The sequence below is a fragment of the Polypterus senegalus genome, chromosome 7 (genome assembly GCF_016835505.1).
Source record: "Polypterus senegalus isolate Bchr_013 chromosome 7, ASM1683550v1, whole genome shotgun sequence".
NCBI classification, from domain to species: Eukaryota; Metazoa; Chordata; class Cladistia; order Polypteriformes; family Polypteridae; genus Polypterus; species Polypterus senegalus.
Genome location: NC_053160.1, coordinates 140,162,151 through 140,181,796, shown reverse-complemented (window position 1 = coordinate 140,181,796; position 19,646 = coordinate 140,162,151).

The window sequence follows — 19,646 nt, the reverse complement described above, 5'->3', positions numbered from 1 at the left end:
CAACTGGAAGGACAAGAAAGAATGGCTTTTAATTTGTGACTGAGGAATAGTGATGAGCGAACTGTGCAGAGTTCCAATCTATCTGTTCAGGGTTCAGATTCTTTGCGCTTTTTTCCCTTTTTTCAACTAGATAGAAATGCCTTGTAAACAGTAATAAATACATTGCTGTTATTATTATTCCACAGAAGTTCTCAGAGGTGGTGGTTGTGGGCTCAATTAAGGTTTATTTTACTTGTCTGTGCACTGTGTGGTTAATTCCACTTCAAAAATTAGCCATGCAGTGCAGTGGCAAGTGAGTGAGTGCACAAGGATTAGTGTTATATATTCGGGTGCATTATAATGTTCTCATGTCAGCTAAAGTACCCAATAAATGAAAATATTATTTGCAAGTTTTTTTTATTATTATTTTTTTAAACACATGTTGGATTTTGCTTAAGTAAACATGGGGAAGTGACATCATGCATGCACAAAGCAAATCAGGCAGCGATGTAAAATGTGAGATGAAGTATGCTTACAATACTCACACGTAAAACTTCAGTGCATTGTTGCTACAGCTCTGTGATGTCATGCTGGCCTCACAAACCATCATGGTGTTGAGAAAAAAAAATATGTTTATCTAAGTCAGCCACACAGAAAATTTCCAGTAAAATATTCAGTGAACAAGATCACCGGTAAACTTCTTGAAAGTTGGACGGCTGGGGGAACTTTTCCTGAAAGACTACTTTGCACACTTCAGTATAATGGACATAGGGTAGTTAAAATGTTATCATTTTTTTATTTTGTTTTGTTTAACTACAGATATATTTCACTTCAGTCATTTCATATCTTTATCAGATAATCCTGTGAAAGTTGGTAATTATTCAGTTCTCGCAATGAATGGTTTCATTTGATTTGCCTCTCTTCCACAATACTTTCCCCAATGAAAATGTAGGATAGGGTTTTGAATGAAAAAAAAACATCTAATTCTGGTGATTGGGATTACATTAAAAGTCAACCACATTAAATTAGTTGAACTGAGTTTGAACCATTAATTAAATCGAAGTATTATGTCTTCTTCGTGTTTTACATACAAATGTAAACATTTGACGTACGGAGTGCCTTCTGACATACTGTATGTTACTTAGAAGCTCACTGCTCGGCTCTTAATTTGTTTTAAGAAGTGCTTCATTTTCACTGAAAAGAGATGATGTTGGACTCCTTGACCAAACAGGATTCCCACAAACTGGCTTTTAATTTAGAGCCTGTAAGCCATGTTAACCAATTGACTGTTAGAAATTAAGGTTGAAGTGTTTAATTCATAACACATTTTACCTTAGTTAAGATATAAATTAAACACTAATATTACAATACTTAATAATGCCATTGTGTATATCAAGTTGTTACTTAGTTTTCAGATTTTCTATGGAAAATAGTATGAAAAAAGATTACAGATTCCACATTTTTGACAAATTAGTCAAAATTATTTGTTTGTTTTTTTTTTTTTTACTGCGTTTTGCCTTTATGGAAACAAAGATTTGATGGAGCCCCTATACATTTAAAAAGATTAAGTGGTTAGTCAAGTTTTTTCTTATTACTACCACTAACAACAAGGAGAAGGTGCCTATCCCAGCGGAGCAAATTAGAAGAATGGTAGTCCCAAGTAAAATAGCATTTCATTACAGGGCAAGCTCATACATATATGCATTTATTCATATCAGCCAATTTAAAGTAAACAATCAAATTTAAATGCACATCTTTGGGATGTGGGAGGATAACTAAACCCTCATGGAAAGATTGACAGAACATGAAAATTCAGGTTCCCAGGAGATTTTCACTAACCACGCCAACAACTGCAGCACTGTGCCACCTAATCTTTATATATAATATGCTACCGTTCAGACGAAAGAAGAGAAGAAGCGGGCCGCTAGGGTAGAGAAAGGAAGAGCTGCTCAGGAAGCAGCAAGTGCATCAACCTCTGAGCCAACCAATGCTAAGCATACAGAGAAAGAGTATGAAAACTATGAATGCTCAAATCAAGTGCACGTTATCATGCAGTGTGCCATTACTGGTAATCATATAATTGCCACAAATAATGAGTTAATTAAGTAAATCTAAGTAGATTAACTACAATAATAATTTAAATGTTAGAGTAGAATTTGCTTGACAGTATTGCAAAAAGTTAAATACCCACACAAAAAGTTTCCTAGATTTCAGAATTTACTTTGTAGTAAACAATCAGAATAACTCGGTAGAGATGAAACACATGAATAAACTCAAGGTGTGTGAGAAAGTAATAAAGAATGCAGTGCTATAAATGGTATGGAAATTTTGCTATTGCTTGATTTATAATAATACATGAAGGAATTTTTTTCCAGGCTATATAGTGCACTAGTGAGACTGCACCTGGAGTACTGTGTGTAGTTTTGGTCACCAGTCTACAAGAAGACATAGCAGCGCTTGAAGTTTGGCAGAAGAGAGCAACCAAGTGTAGCTCAGGATGTAAGGACGTGTCATACTATGACAGACTCGGAGAATTATAACTGTTTAGTCTCCAGGAGACACTGTGTGGGGACCTAATCCAGGGCTTTAAAATCCTCAAAGACAGCATGGGAAAGGCAATATGTAAATAACAGTGGAAATTAAAAAGAAGTGCATTTAAGACTAAACCAAGGAAGCACTTCTTATGCAAAGAGTTGTGGTATTCTGAAACAAATTACAGAGACATGTATTCAAAGACAAAACCTTTGAAACATTTAAGAAGTGTCTGGATAAGATATTGACGAAGCCTAGTTATTAGCTTGACAAACAAGCCTGATGGACTGAATGGATTTCTCTTGTTTGTGAAATTTCTTACATTCTTAAGTAATACTTTAAAGCATCAGTAAAGTGCCTATTCGCCTCTGTGCTGTGTAGCATATTAAGAGCTTGTGATATTCTGGTAAGATTACTTGTAAAGATGAAGGATTCACAGGTTCTATAATGAAGTAAGCAGTATCAAGAGCAATATGTCGCACTTAAGACACCTCAGACCATTTAAAAAGTGAAGTTATTTTGGTAGGCCACATTGCAAGGCTGAATAACCACTTTTTTGATGATTTTAAGTTTTATGAAGACCAAAAGAAGCCTTTATTAAAGTCTTGTAACATAACAGTATATGAGTAATAAATAAGTTTTTTGCAGTGCCTAAAGTGATACCAATATTTAATTATTTGAAATATTAAAAAACAATTACTTGGAGTCAAATATATGTGATGTCTTGTTCTACAAATTGCTTCACTGAGAAATTATTTTAATCTGTGATCAACTTAATTTGTACATTTTAATCCTGATCAGAAGTATAAAACAAATGTCATCAGTTGTTCCAGGACTACTTGCAAGGTTTTTTAGAGTTATTTATTTACTAAATATAAAAAAATATTATGACTGATGCTGTTGCAAAGAGTTAATATTTTTAATTTAAAGCTACAGTGTCAAATGTATTGTCAGTAGGTAAATTGTAATGTATAATTTATGACAGATTTTCTCAGAAATAAAACAAGTGGCAGCCTAAATATGACAATTGTATGTTCATCCACTGTGGTTTATATCAGGGGTGGGCAATGTCAGTTCTGGAGAGCCGCTGTGGCTACAGGTTTTCATTCCAACCCAATTGCTTAATTAGAAACCCATCCTTGCACCTTATTTAATTCTGTGGCTTGTTAGTCGGCAATGTAAGGTTCTCATATCATAGATTTTTCCCTTTCCAAAGATAATTTGATGCTTAAAACAGATCATTTTCAGTCAGTCACATTTTTCTATTAAGTGTTTTATTAAATCAAAATGAAAACACTCACATGTAAATGGAAACAAGTTAGATGGAGGACTGCTAGCTGCTTTTTTATTTACATCTTTTGCTAATAAGAAGCCATTAAAACAGTGAATGCAGCTATTTAAGACTGAAATAAGCAATTAAGGATGGGGAACCTTAATGAGAAAATCTACTAAAATGAAGCATCAAAATGTCACTTAAGCAATAAGTGCTTCATCAGCAATAATTAACTTCTCATTAAGAAAATGGGTTGGAATAAAAACCTACAGCCACTGTGGCCCTCCAGGTCCGACATTGCCCACCCCTGGTATAAACCACTCATTTTAACTCCATTAAAGGGTATTTGAGAAGCAGTTATCTGCTAGTAGGGGACACTTGATTAGCACGTTCTCTTTAACTTGCTTCAGAGTTTATGTGTTTTAGTAAGTATTTATTTATCTGTGGTGTTTGGGTAATGAAGCATTAAGTGAATTTGTGAAAATCAGCAATCTAAATATGAAATGTATTTGCCTATATATTTATAGCTGGAGGTCTGTTCAGAAATCTTCAGATTGACTGTTTTAGATAAAAAATCTAATAACACAAAGCTGTGTCAAATATATCACATGGTGAATTGCATAATAAGAACTTGCTTAATGTCAACGTGGTTTTTTTAGGGATTAAATGTGGTACTGCAAAAAAGAAGCTCAGTTAAAATAAATATACTCATTGATATCTGAATATTTAATAATAGAATTAAAGACACAAGTGTAACTGAAGTGCACAATAACTGTGACTGTTATCCAGAGTCCTTCACCATTACATTAAAAAGACAGCAAATAACATATTTGTCTTAAATAATCAAAATAAATAGTACGTGCTGCATAGTTTATATGGTGTCAGGCCCGGCTAAATTGCCCACCATGGTCTTGTCCATTCTGGCCCCTAATTATCCCCTATCTCTTAATGGCTCTCTCTCTCTCATCCCTTCAGTAGCTAAAACCTAATGTGTGGTGAGTGTACTGGCACAAAATGCCTGCTGTCATATCAAACAGGTGGTTACTGCACATTGGTGTCTTTGTAAAGTACTTGGACTGTCTGGAAAAGTGTAATATAAATCTATCTATCTAATCTAGTGATATGGATATAGTCAGGAACGTAACCCTGACTCTGGAGCTGTAAGAAAACAGCATAAACCTCTATATCTCTGGGCTGCCTACTATGTTGTATATTTGCATGATTCATATATTTTACATATAACAAGTTGCATAATGTGATCATTGAAAACCAGATCACAAATGCTAACTGCTCATTTTCTCGGGATTTCTTTACAGTGAGCAGGCATTCTTGCCTTGTTCTCAATAATGAATGCACCATTCCATGGTAGTTTCACTATTGATTAATTAATACAACACTTCACCTACAAACTGTAAATAATGTAAGGTCACAAATGCAAATAGATATTAAAAACTACATGTAGAAATTGCAAATTCACCTTAAATGAGTATTTCTCAATATTGTAGCTACAACAATAACATGAAATGGCCTCCGCTAATGATTCTATAGTTTTACAGTTTGAATGATGTTTCTTTAAATTAGTGACATGCTAGGAATTTCAAAAAATGACTACACACAAACTCAATTTTAAACTTTAATTATAACATAGAGTATTATGCCTTGTGCACTCAGAGTTTAATGAAGTATTTAAAAAGAGCTGGGTGACCAGCAGGTCTAAATCTGCCAGATTTTTATTTTATTCCACAGCCCAGGGCAGTTTTTTTCTTTTTTTTCTTGATTCACATCAAGCAGAGGTTTTTGTTTCTCTCTTATCAGTTGCCACCAGCTCCTTGGCCTTTGGAATATGCTGGATGATTCTGACTTAGAAATTTTGTGGTTAATCACTGTATCCTTTAATATTGTTGCATTTGTTGGTCTGGGCAGTGCTCTGAATCTTTCTTCTATAAAACTGCTGAAAATAAAATAACTTTTTGGAAACATATACTCTAAAGCAAAGAAATCTAAAGTTATACTTAGAAATCTAAGACTGATTAGGGTTAACCAGTTAAAAGTCAAGATATATTAAAAAATAATAAAGTACTTAATTGATCTGTCCATCCACTCATTCTCTGAACCTACTTAATTGAGTTATTAAGCTTGCGGAGAGCCAGAATTCTACAACATTGGACCAAGGCAGTTACCATCTCTGGACAGGGTGCCAATTATAAAAGCATAATTACAGGGAACATTCATTAATGATAACAGAAGAAAAATGAGCACACTTTAGATATCTTTCAACACCTTCTTGTAAACATTGATCTTTTAATTATTCACATTAATCATTGTGGGGTTTTTTTATTTGGTGAGAATAGCATGGAAGATGGAAACAAAACTTTACTCAGTGAATCACTTGTAATAATCAAGTGGACCTGACTGACTTAGTAAAAAAAGATGTAACTTACAGTATAATATACTGACAACTGTAGAAAGCGCAAAATCTCCTTGAAAGATATTAGCTTGCACAGAATGTACTCTGCTTATGTTTGGCACACTGTTAATCAGTTGAGATGAAAAAGAAATAAAAAATATGTTGCACTTTTATTTATTGATGTACATGAATAATAAAAGCATATGAATAAAGTAGATATTAATATTAATGTAAAGAATGAGATGACACCTTAAGGATGGTGATGACTTAGCATGTGTGAATGATAACCTGGCTGTCTGTCTTATCCAATTCCGAAAGACAGACAGTGGCAGGATTTGAAAGACAATATTGTATAATCAGGTCAAGATACCTTAATGTTCTCAGTACCTCATAATACACTTTACAATTATTATTTTTAATTGATTGTACAACATCCTACAGAGAAGTATTTTTAACATTACCACAAACTGCAGTACAGAAGCTTCTCCTCGTCTGTTCCAGGAGTTCTTGTGCCAGTATCTTGGCAATGAAAACAGGACCATGCAAAAATGACTAATTAGGCTGGGAAGAGATGACACCCACTTTTGATCTTGTGGGAAGAAAAGCTACAAAACACAGAGTGGCATTAAAATGCCAATAACTAAATCTGTGCTTTATTTTATTCTTTTTGCTTGACAGAAGAAGTTAATCTCATTCAGTTATGTAATGTACAGTAGTACACTAAAGGTGCAAGTTTCACTTATGGGAAGGAAGTTTGTAAATATTTTTAGGCATTACATTATCTGAACACTTTGATTTGTTTCTAGAATTTTAGGTATGCTAAAGGTTTATTAGGTGTGCCAACGGAATAGCAAATAAAGATCAAATTAAGCTTTAGCTTCTGTATATGATGTCATCATAAGACAACTGTATTTAAAATTAATACAGGAGTAAAGACATCCATAAATAAATACAAACAAATAAACTGTCAGCTGAATCAGGTATAATCCAGAAATGAAAGTCCAAATTAGCCACTAGCAGGTCTTAGGGACAAATTAAAAATATCCATAAAACTAAGCTGCAAGTCTTAGAGATGCAGGAGTCCCGAATATCTAGAGAAACCTATGCACATACAGGAAAGATGACCATCACCAAATAGACAATGGGTCATGATTTAAACAATAGTCCCTGGAGCTGTGAGACATCATTTTTAACAACTGCAGATGTATACCGTCCTATGTAATATCACTGACTATATTTGGTAATATTGTTTTCTGTGATAGTAAGCATAACCACAAAAAACTAAACAAACACATATGGTTGTTTGTGGTGTTGGACTTTATAGCTGTGATTAAGGAGAGTAATATAAATTAAAACTAGTTCAATACACATTTTTTTAATTTGATGAACTGGTATGAAATGTCAGCAAAAAATTCAGGCACTCAATTATACTACCTAATCCCCTTAACCTAACCTGAAGACTCATGCATACAGTGCATTTAGAAAGTATTCAGACCCCTGCACCTTTTTCAGATTTTTCTATGTTGCACCCTTTTGCTAAACTAACATAAATTACTGTTTTCTCTCATCAAGCAACTCTTGTTAACCCAGAAAGAGAAAGCAAAAAAATAATTTGAGAAATGTTTCCTATTTTATTAAAGGTAAAAAAAACAGAAATATCACATTGACCCAAATATTCAGACCTTTTGCTATGATACTAGAAATCCAGCTCAGGTGCATCTCATTATATTGATCATCACTGAGATGTTTCTGTACCTTGTTTGGAGTCTACTTGTGGTCAAATAAATTGACTGGACATAATTAGGAAAAGTATGAAGTCCCACAGCTGACAATGTATATTAGAGCACAAGCCAAACCATGAGGTTGAAGAAATTCTCTTGCAGAGCTTAGAGGCAGGATTATGTCAAGGCACAGATCTGGGGAAGGCTACAAAAATTCCTGCAGCATTGACAGTACTCAAGGGCACAATTGCCTTTGAAATCATTAAATGGTTTGGAACAACCACAACTCTCCCTAGAGCTGGCAAGCTGGCCAAATTGTTGAACAAGGACCATGGTGAGAAAAATGACCAAGAACCAATTGTCTCTCTGGCTGAGCTCCACTGTACCGGTGTGCAGATGGCAGAAACTTCCAGAAGGACACTCATCACTGTAATACTCCAATAATCTCTGCCTTATAACAGAGTAGCCAGACAGAAGTCTCTCCTCAGAAAGATACATAGTAGGACATTTAGAGCTAGGAAAATGCACCTAAAGTGCTCTCACATGGTTAGAAACAAGATTCTCTGGACATTTGAAACCAAGATTAGCATCATGTCTGCATGAAACCAGGTACTTACCTTTACCTGCTCAATATCATTCCAATGGTGAAAAATGTAGGTGGCAACATTATATTGTGAGGTTGTTGTTTAGTTGCAGAACTAGGAGTCTATGAAGGCTTAAGGGAACACTGAATAGAACAAAGTATTGAGATATCCAAAATTTGATTCAGAGTGCTCTAGACCTCAGACTGGGCTGAAGGTTCACTTTCCAACAGGACCAAAACCCTAAGCACAAAGCAAAGGCAACACAGGAGTTGCTTAGGGACAACTTTAGAAATAGCCTTGAGTTATCCAGCCAGATCCCAGACTTGAACTCAACCAACTATCTCTGGAGAGACCTGGAAATAGCTGTCCACCCATAGTCTCCATCCAACCTGATAAAGCTTTAGAGGACCTGTAGAGAAGAATGGTAGGAAATCTACAAATCCAGGTGTGCAAAGCTTGTACTGCCATACCCAAGAATACTCCAGGCTCTAATTCCTGCCAAAGGTGCTTCAGCAAAGTATGGAGTAAAGGGTCTGAAAATGTGAGTCAATGCAATATTTCAGTTTTTATTAATTTTTTTTTTTTAAATCTACAAATCCTGTTTTTGCTTATTCATTTTGGTGTATTGAGTGTAGCCTGATGTGGGGCAAAAATTAATTTAAATGATTTTTAGCAAAAGGCCGCAACATAACAAAATGTGAAAAAAATGAAGGGGTTTGAATACTTTCTCAATCCACTGTACATGCAGAAAATTTTGTTTTATTCTTGTTAAATTTTAATTCATTTTATAGGTATGATTGATCTGGGTTTCTCGGGTCATTTATTATTTCTGGATCATTACCATTGCTCTTCAGGGACACATTCAATCAGGTAATTTTGGAGTTGGCTTCTATATTCATAAAGCAGAAACTGTATACACAAAGGTATAACAATTCACTCACATCCTTTATTAATAGCCTAAGAATTTGCTTAGCTTAAAAATGTAGAGTTTTTCTTTCAGGAGTGGAAGATTTTATACATGTTTCTGCAAACTATGAAAAAAGGGTTGTTTTTCTCTTTCAATGAGAGATTATACATGCCTTTTCTTGCAATCCCTCCTTTATGAAATCAAAGGCTGACTTCAAAGCCGATTATTTGAGGGTAAATTACGGTTTTGGAACCACAAGTTTGATTTACAGCAGATGCATGAACAATAGAAACCTGTGGAAACCTTTATACACCTAGTGGTATAGATAATTGTTATAATGTCCAATTTAACACTCAGAGTAGTGTTTCACGAATAAACCTCACTTCTCAGAAAGTTACTCTCCTCTCAGATAAATTTTGCACACATAATTGTTAATGATATTATATTAGTGAAGGCCAATAACCAAGAACTTACAATAGTATGAACAGGATTGGGCTTAGCTACAAAGCAGATGATGAATAACTTTGAAATGTACCCTAAAATAGTGTGTACAGGAAGGTAGCATGCAGAAAATGCCAAAAGAGTACTCTTTGGCTAATCTTTTAAATGAGTTTCAGCACAGAGGAGAAAGGGCCACTCACAAGCTGAAGTGCTTCTGAGTGAAGGATTTACTGCCTTAAGTGCATTGCCAAGACCCACTCAAAGCACAGAGAAGCGCGTTTTCAGTCTCGATCAGCATATCCCACTGTTGGTTCTCACTTCACAAAATTCTGGAGGACGATTAAAAGTAAAATCATAGAACCGGCTAATCAGATTTGTTGGGCACAGGCCTGTCAGCATGTAAGTAGACCATAAAGTAAAAAGGTTTCCATGATAAACTTTTATAGAGATAATCTGCTTTTGCTATAAATAAAATTGATTTTTCTGACTTTCTTATAAAGGCATAAGAGAAAAATGTTTATATCATTTGGTATAGCAAAACTTTTCAATGATAAGAAGTTAACTATTGCAAAGTAAACCATCAGTAACACTGCTTTACAACATAAGGAGTGTCAAAGGCAGTTTTCTAAGCAATTTATTAAATAGAAAAATACATTTGAACTAGCTTGAATATTTAATTTATATCTTAAACTAGATACATTTATTTATTTATTAAAAAATGTTTTCACGTCATCACATAAAAATGAATTTAATAAAGTTAATGTTCAAAAACAAAAACAACCATTTACCATTTACAAGCCACTTTTGCATAATATTTTGCATATCACTTACAGTTTAATCGCTCTACCTAATCTCACAAAAGAATTTAATAATTCTTTGGGTTAGGCAATTCAAAGACGCTCCATAGGTATATAACATCATCAAGAATTGGGACACATCCTGAATCCTTGAAACCCTGAGCAAGTACGACATTCAAACTTGGTGGAAACTACAACATCTCAACTTCAGAAGAATAGAGGATTTTTTTTTTTGTAGTATGGCTTTGTCCTTATTATTATCAATTATCAATATGCAAAATGGACTCTGTTCAGTTTGTGTATACCTGTTCTATTAACTCAGATAAAAAGAATATAACAGTCTTCAGTTTAGTCTGTTCTTCTACACATTGTCCCGGTTATGCAAGCTGTAAACTGTAATCCAAATTAAATGGAGCTGAAAGCACTGGAAAAAGTTGAAACTTATTCTGCTTTTTTGGAAGAAATCTGCAAAGTTTGCTCAAGCAACACTCATAGATTTTACCTCAAATTAATCTAAAGGAAGCAGACTGTAGATTGGAGAGAAACCCTGGAGTCAAAGAAGTGAAAAATACATTTTAAGTAAGACAACTGTTGTAAAAAATTGGATTTGTCAGTTGCATATGTTTGACAGTATAATAGAAGTTTTAGATGCATGTAATTTTGTTTTTTTACATACCATTTATGACATTAAATTACATACTGGACCTATAACTAGAAGTGTGCTTTATAAAAACAAATTTGATTAATTTCACTATGTATGTACAGTATATACATGCCACAAATAAGTTGATTTCATTGTGTTGACCTGTTTTGTTGGAGACACTTTATCATCATTAGATTATGTACTGTATAAACCAGACTCAAGTCCAAGAACCCATTGTTTTTCAGCATCTGTCTTGTTTTTAGGGTAGCAGTGTGCTTGAGTGGTTAATGTTACTACCTCATAGCATAGGAGATGAGATTCAGAGATTGGTCTGGTTACAGTCTGTATGTGCAGTAAGTTGTTTTTTCTCTACGTACAACATTTTTATCACACATTCCAAAAGATATTCATGTGAGGTATACTGGTGACTGACAGTGGCTGTGTACGCGCCATGACATGAACCAGTGGTCCACCCAGGATTCTTCCATGGCAGCCAGTGCCGACTAGACAGGCTGCCCACAGCACAGCACTGGATTAAGTGGGTTTATTTAATTGATAAAGTAGGAATGTACATTATCTACATAGTGCTAAAAAAACGCATCTTATTAATACTCAATATTTAATGCAAAACTTTGAAATTTTGTTTTTATTCTAGTCTGCTAGAACTATGAAGAACTATTTCCTTTCTTTTCCTTCCCTAATACAATACTCATTGTTTAAAAGAAATGGAAAACAGAATGTGTGGTGTAGCAGAACAACGCAAAAGTATATCTCATATATTATTTTTATTTGAATTTATGAGTGTTATGGGGTGCCTATTACTAAGATGTCCTATACATAAAGATTTCTAAGCAGTAGAACAGTAGAACAGCAGAATAGCAGTGCTTCTTTAACTACAAGCAACATATGTAGATGGATCGCGAAGAGTCGTGAATTAGAATAGTACTGAATAAAAAAGGGGCATGAATGGTTTATGGAATGTCTTGCGATGGGTTGCCACTTGCAAGGGGAAAACAATCCCTTCAGATGGTGATTGGCGGTGATTCTACAATGGGGAAGGGATGGCGACGTCTGCAATTCTCCAAGGTGGAATCATCCATACTGCCTAGGAGTAATGAAGGACATGACAAAAGACTCTACTTTATTTAAGTACTTTCCTCAACAGTGGGCTTAGCAGTACTTAGCTGTGTTGTTATGCTATAAAAAAAGATATATGAAACGAAAAACAAATACGATTAGGCAATGGTATTAAAGAGTAAGTAACAAACAAAGGTAAAGTCAGATGGTTGGGAGGACAGAAAAAAAATCCAGATAGGATGAAAAAAAAACAAAATCTGCAAGGGATCCAAGGCCAAAAAGACCTCCCAGCCCCCACTAGGCATTCTGCCCAACATAAATGTTCTTAAGTCAGTTCTCTTGGTTTTCAGGCTTCACATGATAGTATTTGATGATGTTGATCTTGTGGGGTGTTTAAGGTTGTGGAGGGCAGGGAGCTATGCTTACATCATTGGGATTAGGCAGGAAACAATCCTGCATGAAACAGCAGTCTATGACAGAGATTAATCACTTACACACTGGTAATTATTCTCACATTCATGTCTATGAGGATGTGAGAGGAATACCAGAGAACCCACACCCACACTGAAACCTACAAAAACATAGAAGCATAGATGGTGAACAGGTGCAAGATTTAAGCCCAGGACTGTGCAGCATCTCCACGATGCCCCTTAGTAGCAATAAGCAAAATAGTTAAGCTTTGATTCATATACAGTTTTGCTAAACTGCAAGTAAGATTAATATCACAGGTGATTTTGCAATTGTGAAATGGAACATTCAGTATATATTTGTATGTTTGGTTCAAGAAATACTGCTCCTTAAAGCATTGTTCTCACTTTTCTTCTGCTGCTGATGCTCTAATCTGTTCCAAATAACTAAACAAATCTGCTCTATTTATGCCTCTTGTTCACATAACATTGTAGGTTTGCAGTGCATATTTTAGAAGGTGACATGCATATTTTCTATATAAAGACACAATAAAATGCAAAATCATGCATAATACCATCAAGCACCTACTCCAGCATCAACTTTATCCTAGGTGAGGATATGCACACTTCCCCGATTTTTTTATTTTTTATTTAAATACTTAGTGATTAGCAGACTCATACAGAATTAATGCATGAAAAAGCTTCTAGACGGGAACTTTCAACACATTCTCGTATGAATGGCTTGAATTTTGCTGAAAGTAAAATGCAATTTATTTCACTAATTTTTTGTGTAGGAAAACACAGTTCAATTTCTCATTAATTGTTATACTTATCATTAGACTTTAGTGATCTTTTCAATGTTTATTTTTTTTATTGTATCCAAAGATACGTTCACCCAGGCACTAGTCTTTGACTAGCACCCAAACCACAATGCACCAGACCCTTATGGCTCCTACTATAGGTAGTGTCTCAATGAGCAATGGTTTCCTGTTGGTCATTCAGCCTATGCCAAGCCAGGCCACATGGGTAAAGGTCTAACTATCATGTGCTCATCAACAAGCTCTTACCCGGCAAGGCCTGGCTTCAGGGCAGGGCCCCTGTTTAACTATTCCAGGCAAGGTCATTGGGTAATTGCAATTTTTTTTCATAAAGGTCATGTGATTAGCATGCCAAGTTTTCCAGGCATGTCCAACTAGGAATAGACCTTGAGGCAGTTGCAGGAAATGCTAGAGAGATTATATTTTCCAGGTGGCCTGGCAACACCTTGGTATCTCCCTGAAGGAGCTGGAGAAGAAAGCGGAGAAGAGCAGAGCCAGGGATCTTTGCTTAGATTGCTACCCCGACAACATTGACCCAGGTAAGTGATAGAAAAAATAAAAATAAAAATGACTTTTTATATTATTACATATAAATCAAAATAAAGATTATTTTAAAAATAAAATTCTTTATGTGATGTCAGCTTTTGCGTTTTTACAGGACAGGTTGTGGCATTTTGATTTTTTAATGTCATATTGGTTCATCTTTGTTTTACAATGCATTCGTCATTCAGTTCCTTTCAGAGTATGTCTAGTTTGAATTTGTCCCTATGTATTGCTAATTGATGTAATTTTTTTTGTTTAATTTATCATTACATGCCTGGTAGAGTGTAGCTAAGAGCTAACCCAAAAAATATGGGAGGATTTGGAGGATAAGACCAGTTTGATGAAAAGAAAATTAATCATATGCATATAAGGCAGAGCAACAGTACGTCTGACTGTTAAAAAGAAGCGTCATGGTTCTCCATTTCACTGTGGTGTCTAAAGACAATCAGCCAAGCTTGATTTTCAAAATGCATTAGTAAAGATTTGTTCTTGAGGAAATTCCATCTATTTAATTATAAAACATGTCGCAAAGTAAGTAAGCTTTGACAAGTGAATGCCTTCCTGATGACTCACCATGCTGAATGTTTTCAAAGTTTAAATATTTATTGCACAAATACACAAAACAAAAGGGTGAATCTGAAAGATATTAGTAGCACTCAAGTACTATAATGAATCACCTCCATGAACTAACAATGTATTGTTCTCTCCTTTTAATGGCTATCTTATTTCTGATAGTGGGCCTTTACTCAAATTCTCCTCACATTTACAGATTTATTCTAAAGTAATTGTAGAATCAGGCGTTATCCATTTTGGCTGAATGAACAACAGACATGGATTCTCACTAGTGAACCCTGGTGTTCTTGTACTTCTAATCCTTGACTAGATTTTAAAAGAGTGGGTCTTAAGATTTTGTCCTAAACTGAATATAAGTTTTGAATTTTGGTATCTGTTTTTTAATTGTAATTCATTTTCTATGAGTTCTATGTGTACACCATTCAATCACAACATTAAAACCATCTGCCTAATATTGTGTAGGTACCCCTTGTGTCACCAGAACAGCTTTAACCCACCAAGGAAAGGACTACACAAGGACTCTGAAGGTGTCCTGTGGTATCTGGTCCCAGGATGGTGTAGCAGCAGATCCTTTAAACCGGCTCCCTTCCTCCAACTGGACACAGAATCCATTACATTCGTGATATTACAGTTCTCTGAATAACTAAAATACTGAGATGTATACGTGATATAATTTTTATGATGATAGGAGTTAAAGCACGTTATTAAACATGGCTTTCACGCCGTAGTGATTGTGTACGACCTTCGATGTAATAATTTATTGCAGCAGTACTCAGGGGCGGCTCTAGGCTTGTGGTGGCACTGGGCAGAGGAAGAATCGGTGGCTCCTTCGCCCGCCAATGTAAGTAATGTAGTTTATGCACGGTGGATGGCCACGTCAGTTGCGGACACTGCATAGCCGCCTTGTGCTCATGACACAAAGATTTTAACTTTTGCCGAAATTTGTTGCTGCGTTTTTAGCTGTTATTTTCTCTTTCTGTTTTATATTCAATATATATTGGCGTAGCTTCCACTGCAGTCCTTGCTTTTCTTTCCCCAAATACCCAATCAGAATCGGGGAGCGCCGATTCTTCAAAACGTTGAAAGAACATTGAAATATCTTCGTAGTACATGTTTAATTATTCTATCCTGCACGGCACTCCCAGTGAAGAATATAGATTATTTACATGAAGTTAAAGTTTTATCTGTATAATATAATAAACATATTTTGCTGCATTTCACCTTAAAAATGATATCGTCATCATATGTAAATACGCGCTTTATAAAGTGGCTCAGGTTGTGCGATATTATAACTGTAGTGCAAGTTTACAGTGGGGTGATTGTACTTATAAGTACAAACAGTTCTACAAGGAGCAATTGATTGAATGCATTTATAGTTCTTGGGATGAAGCTGTTTCTGAACAGCGAGGTCCATACAGGAAAGGCTTTGAAACGTTTTGCTGTGGCTGAACGTCAAGCGTGTGCTTGATGCTGTATACCGATAATTCTATTTCTGGTCAGCTGCTGCTGTGATTCCCTACTCAGATACAATGATATAAATACTCCGAGTGGTGCAGTGAGAGTAATATGGAAAAAGATGATCCGCTGTGGCAACTCCTAATGGGAGGAGCTGAAAGAAGAAGATGCAGTTAGAGTAACAACGCTAAAGCAGTTATGGTATTTAGAATACTATGGCTATTCCCTGGATCATTATATTGTTACGAGTTAATTACAATCAGATGCATTACACTAATAAACAATATACGGTTAGTTTCAGTGTATTTATAAAGCCGTGTCAGGAAAATAAGGTGTAACCACACAGGAACAGTAGCACTGCTTTGACACTGGGTGCCGCCAGTCTGCAAAACCGAGCGAAGAACTTGCATACGACAAGGTATGAGGTACCGTGGAAAAGTGTGTGGCTTTGCGCCAAGTGTAGGTTTTATACATCGCGATTTGAACGTGGAAAAGTTCTTATGCAACATTTCTGTGCGTACGCACCGTTTATACATGAGGCCCCATGTCACCTTCTTTCATTTATCCATGGTCCAGTTCTGATGCTCACATACCCATTGTAGGCACTTTCAGCAGTGGACAGGGATCAGCAAGGGCTCTTTGACTGGTCTGTGCTGCTTTGCACTTCTTCTGACACCTTTTTCTTGTGGTCAGCTTTACATTTTTCAGTTCTTTGTGGTACAGTAGTTCTCCTGTGGAGTCAGACCAGATTAGCTAGCCTTCACTCCCTATGTGCATCAATGGAGCCCTTGACCCTTTCACCAGTTCACTTGTCCTTCCTTAGACCACTTTTGGTAGGTATTAACTACTGAATACCGGGAACACCTCACAAGACCTTTTGGAGATTCTCTGACCCAATTGTCTAGCCATCACAATTTGGTCCTAGTCAAAGTCACTCAAATCCTTACATTTGCCAATTTTTCTTGTTTCTAAAACATCACATGAACTCACTATTCACTTGCTTCCTAATAAATCCCATTCCTTGACAGTTTCATTGTAAAGACAAAATAAATGTTATTCACTTTATTTCTCATTATGAAAAATATACGAAACAGGGGTCAAAGGTATGTTTCACAAAAAATAGCTAGTGTGATTTCACATCATTGATTATAGATAGTAGATCTACTTACTTCTTTACACAGATCAGACTAGCACTTTAGAGACATCCAAATATCTATTCATCCATCCATCCATTTTCATAATCTTTTTATCTAGGGCCGGTTTGCAGGGTATCAGGAGCATATATCAGTGATCATTGGGTACAAAGTGGGGACAACATCTGGCAGGGTGCTAGTTCACAGCAGGGTGAAAATACAGACATGGGTCAATTTAGCAACACCAGTTCGCTCAATTCTTTATAGACTATAGTGGGAAATTTGAGCACCCAGAGGAATCCTGATCATGGGGAGAACATGCCAATTCTATACAGGTAGTACAGTGACATATAACTGACATATAGCATAGCTACCACTACATCACTTTGCTGCCCACCTTTAAGTATCAATTGGCAGTATTTTGAAAGATTATAAATAACACCTATTCATAGTATACTAGTTTAAAGATAGGCTCCATCCTCCCCTAACCCTAAATCTGGATTAAGCTGGTAAGTAAACGTATCAGTGGGGAACGGATGAATAAATAAAAAGTGCTTTTCTATACCTGATATTTCTCACACAAAAATTCAGAGATCAGCATTCTGCCTTACAGTATATGACTGCCTTTCCCTGTACAATATAGAAGATACTGTATTCTTCAGATGATTCTTTGTGTAATGCTCTAGGTGAGTGCTCATTGAGATTTGTGAAGCACATTCTTTGTTCAAACACAAATTGAAGAGTCACCTTTTCTCCTTGGCCTTTACTTCCCATTAACACTCTAAGCCTGATGTTCTGACATGTCATATTATTCCCTTGTTGCTTTTGATTGTTGTTTCATCCTTGAATTGCTCTACCACTCACATCAAATGATTCCCTTATTTATGCCCTGACTTTACCCTGGATCTTACTCTAGCGAGTCAAGAAATATTATGTCCACCTGTGAAAATATCAAAGCCACGGTGTATATAAATAATCATATTTACTTGTGCGAAACAGAATTAACTGTAAGTGGATCTATTTAAAATATAATCTAGCTGTTTAATATATCCATTGCTGAAACATACAGTTCATGTGACTTTCAGTGATCACGTTATTGTACTTTAGCTGTTTCTCTGTACTGAGGCAAAATATCTCTTGGTCACTATAACTGCCTTATGAATAATACAACATCAGTAGGACTTGTCACAAAATAATTATTAAAGTAGTGTTAAAGATAAAACATACGATTTGGTTCAAACACAGCATCATAAGCTTCATATTATCTACAGTATGCATACAGGCAACATATATAAACAGATACGTCAATACTTACTAATCTAAATTAGTCACAATATATTTTTGTAAAACAACAAAATATTTGTTACAAACTGAATAACAATGCATCAGATTTGTGTCTACTTTTAAATATAACGTGTATGTTTCCACAACCAATTTATCAGTAAGGTAATTAAACTAGTTTTACAAATTATGTTTCATTTACATCAAACGCCCTGATGCTGTTACTACCACTCAAATGTTATAATATTCCTTCCTGAGATACATGCCATACCCATAACTCACCCTCATTTGCATTCTGCTTCTTCATACTGAGCCATGGCCTTTCAGTCCCTACTAAGTATCCCAATAAATTCAAATGTAATGCTGTTAAATGAGATCACTTACATGTGTCATTTTTCTTCTCTTATATTTATAATCTGGGACTTTGGCCTTGATTAACGATTTGTTCTCAAGGCACAAAGCTTCATCTACCATTACTGACGTGCTACATGAAGTTTACAAAGCAGAGAAAAGGCTGCAAAAAGTGCTGTTCTTGGGATGAATTAATCCAGTTTTTTGCTTTGCATGTCTTTATGAAATGAAACATCAGAAATCATAATGAACCTTATCAATACTTACAGCTCTATAAAAGTAGATATATTGTAATATTGTGGAAAGTAAAAGGATTTTGTGGATCAAATAGAGAAGGCTTTTCATATTATGACTGTATATGTGCAAATTAAACATAACCGAGTGCTGTAAATGACATTGATTAATTCAGACTAAACTAAACTGGATATTTAAAAACTATTCAAGGGGAAATTTCAAACAATTAAAAAATACACAAAAATAGGACGTAATGACAAAATAGTTTGGATATGTTTCTTCCAAGCCATTTTATCTGTTTTAGGTATTAGAGTGTGCTACTGCATCTCAAAGACATAAAGAATAAATTAACTGATAACACTGAATTAGTGATGAGCACACCCTGATGATTTTCACTTTGCATGAAGTTTGTGAAAAACACAGAAATGTTCAGGAATTTTGGCAAAGTCTGTGAAATGCATTGAAGTCAAAGGGGAAGGAGACACTGAAC